The 3,694-nt window shown below is 42.6% G+C and overlaps 1 pseudogene across 1 annotated transcript; it reads right to left on the reverse strand.

The window, feature by feature from the left end:
* Window positions 1-455: 455 nt before the first annotated feature.
* LOC149247804 (putative pentatricopeptide repeat-containing protein At3g23330 pseudogene) lies at window positions 456-3,489 on the reverse strand (annotated as a pseudogene). The gene is made up of 2 exons (XR_016266637.1): window positions 735-3,489; window positions 456-543 (listed from the first exon to the last, which is right to left on the reverse strand). The product of XR_016266637.1 is annotated as a putative pentatricopeptide repeat-containing protein At3g23330 pseudogene (transcript).
* Between the last annotated feature and the right edge of the window lie 205 nt (window positions 3,490-3,694).

Below are 3,694 nucleotides of genomic sequence, written 5' to 3' on the forward strand. Positions count from 1 at the left end.
TCCCTGACATTTCACTCTGTTTACCAATCTTGTAACAGCAGAAAAATGCAAGTTACTTGAAGCAAGGCGAGGAGTATGAAACACCTCCACTTTATCATGTAACCAAACACCCCTAACATTTCACTCTGTTTACCAATCCTGTAACAGCAGAAAAATTCAAGTTACTTAAAGCTTGGTGAGGAGTATGAAACACCTCCACTTTATCACGTAACCAAACCCCCCTGACATTTCGCTCTGTTTACCAATCCTGTAACAGCAGAAAAATGCAAGTTACTTTACATCATAAAATAAAAACATAACTATTCTTGGAAAAATGGATTAAGAAATGTAAGCATCTAGAATCATCATTACCTGGCCTACCTGGCCATAACGTATGCTCAGAAGACCGATAGTTTCTGCTCTATATTGTCCACCGCCCTCCTATACTCCTTTCAAGATGACAAATGCAGTTAGCATGCTGTAGCGGAGTTTCCGGAGATGAAAACGATACCTGTAGAAGCGCATTGCCTGACCATCCCGAGCTCTAAGTTTAAATTAGAGAAACTGCAAATCATTTACATGGAGTAATATGTAATCAGGAAACTGGATCTAAACATTGTTACATGCCATCAACATATCTGTTATTATGACTTTAGCAAATATCTATGCAATGCTTCCTCCAGTAAAGAGATGCAGAGAATCCTTCAAACATGGCATTTTCTTAGGACCAAAAGCAATATTAAGTCTCTGCTTACCAATACAATGTTTGAATAAGCATGAGTTTGCTTTCACACGAACTTGTGACCATTGCTATCACCAATAATCACCACAAGAACACTGCCCATCCTTAAAATGATGGAAACGCTTGGTGTCCCGCACAACAATTTCGCGTGCTTCCATCTTGGAGAAAAACTTTATCGCAGAGTGGCAGTCACCACACACGCGAAGATTCTTAACAATCCGGATAGTTGTCCCAGGGGACATGTTAATAAGCCCAAAAGCAATAGCCAGCTTCTCACTGTGGTGACCAAGTATTTGTTCTTTCTGCTGTTCCTCTACATCATGAAGTACATAGTCCATGTCAGGCAAATACCCTGCATCTTTCATCTGCCCAGACAAGCTCTCCAGCTTTGCATAAATGTTGTCCGTCTCTGGGTGCGATCTGTCTCCTGTGAGGAAAGTATAAATTGAATGGTTCAGCTCAATCCAGCTGCACCCTGGAGTTTTTTTTAGCTTCTTGTCATCAATCATTTTTCGCACATTCTGTGCGTCGTCCCACCGTCCAGCCGCTGCATAGATGTTGGACAACATCACATAATGTGCAGCATTTTCAGGGTCCAGATCAAATAGTTGTTCTGCAACTTTTTGTCCTAACTCTATATTTGTGTGTATTCTACAAGCAGCAAGTAAAGATCCCCATACAACAGTATCAGGTTTTATTGGCATTTTGTTGATAAAACTGTATGCGTCATCCAGGCACCCAGCACGGCCAAGAAGATCAACCATGCAGCAATAGTGCTCCATTCCTGGTGCAATGTGATAATCTTTACTCATGCAAATGAAATATCGCCAGCCATCATCCACTAACCCCGAATGGCAGCATGCAGAGAGGACACCCACAAAGGTGATGTGGTTGGGTTTCATGCCAGAGAGTTTCATTTCTTCAAAAAGTTGAAGGCTCTCCTTGCCAAACCCATTCATAGCATAGCCTACAATTATTGTAGTCCATGACACCACGTTCTTTAGAGGCATTGTGAAAAACATTTTGTGTGCATCCTCTACACTCCCACATTTGGCATACATGTCTGCAAGTGCATTCCCTACAAAAATATCAGATTCAAACCCACTGTGAATAATTTCTTTATGAACCTTCTTGCCACGACCCAGAACGGACAAGTTGGCACATGCTGGGAGAACACTGGCAAATGTAACCTGGTCCGGTCTCACACCAGATCTTTGCATTTGTTGAAAGAGATTCAGAGTTTCATGGAAACACCCATTCTGAGCATACGCTGCAATCATTGCATTCCACGACACCACATTTCGCTCAGGCATTTTCTCAAACAGGTCCATAGCTTCATTAACAAACCCACTCTGTGCATACCCCGCAATCATTGCATTCCAAGAAACCAAATTTCTTTCTGGCATTTTCTGAAAGAGATCTAGAGCTTCACCAACATGCCCATTCCGTGCATACCCTGCACTCATAACAGTCCATGAGACCACACTTTGTTCTGGCATCTGCCGAAAGAGGCTCAGGGCTTCACCAACACGGCCATTCTGTGCATACCCCGCAATCATCACATTCCATGACACAATATTTCTTTCAGGCATCCTGTCGAGCACTCTATCGGCATCCTCTATATTACCGCATTTAACGTACATGTCCAAGAGGGCACTCCCAACAAAGACGTCAGAATGAATTCCCTTTCTAATTATGTCTTCATGAACCTCCCTGCCCTTTTCCAAATATTCCAAACTGGCACAGGCAGAGAGAACACTGGGAAACGTAAACTTATCCGGCTCGAAACCCATCCGTTTCATTTTGCAAAATAGTTCCAAGGCCTCTTCCTCACGTCCATTCTGCTCACAGCCCGCGATCATTACATTCCATGAAACCAGATTTCGGTTAGGCATTTTGTCAAACAATTTGCTTGCATCCTCTATACTCGCACATTTCACATACATATCTACAAGCGCGCTACCCACGAACACATCAGACAGGAATTCATTTCTGACTATGCTTCCATGAACCTCCTTTCCCTGTTCCAGAGCCCCCATTTGAGCGCAAGCTGTCAGAACAGTGGCAAATGTGAAGTTGTCCGGTCGGACACCTGTGTTCTGCATTTGGTAAAACAGTTCCAATGCCTTCTCGTCATGTCCATGCTGGGAATAAGCTGAAATCATCGCAGTCCATGATATCACATCTCGCTCGGCCATTCCCTCTAAAGCTCTCCGGGCATCTGCCAATTTCCCGCACTTGGCATACATGGTGACGAGCTTGGTTTCCGAAGAAATGTCCGGTTCGAATCCGGTTAGAATGATATGGGCATGGACTAGTTTGCACGCTGCAATGAATTTAATATTGACACAAGTCTGTAAGAGAGAAGCATAGGTATAGCCGTCCGGCGGAATACCTCGCCGGTCCATAGCCTGCAACGTGTGGAGCGCCTCCTTTAGTCGGCCTTGCCTGCACAGTTGTTTTATGAGGCTCTGATCGATGCCAAGATCGGCACTGGCAATTGGTTTCTGGGATTGAAGAGCGCTTGTGCTTGCGTTAAAGATGGGGAAGAAAGTTTGTCTAGGACGACAGGAAAACTGCCTGAGCTTACTTTGAATCCAAAACGATTTTTCCATTGATCACGGATGGTGTCATCTGGGGTTAAGTTTTTCTGCCGCCGCCATTATTGCGTGCACCAAATATCATCGCACTCATCACCATTGGATTTCATTATTTTTATTCATTTGGTTTGAGGGTTATGGAGTCAATGTTGGACGGTCAAGCTTAAGGGTTCATCAGTGGTAATAAGCGGTCTTTTCAGGTATGTGTGTGTGGCGCGAGAGATCTTCCAATTTATTTTGTTTTTAAATGTTAAAGTTCTTTAATTAAATAATTTTAATAAAAAAATATTGAAAAATGTAATTTTGTTATTGTGAAAAAATAATGAAATTATACATATACGTTATAATAAAATTTATCATAAATAATAATATA

The sequence above is a fragment of the Pinus tabuliformis genome, chromosome 7, assembly GCF_031772625.1.
Source record: "Pinus tabuliformis cultivar Carrire ecotype Pingquan chromosome 7, CPIR1, whole genome shotgun sequence".
NCBI lineage: Eukaryota > Viridiplantae > Streptophyta > Pinopsida > Pinales > Pinaceae > Pinus > Pinus tabuliformis.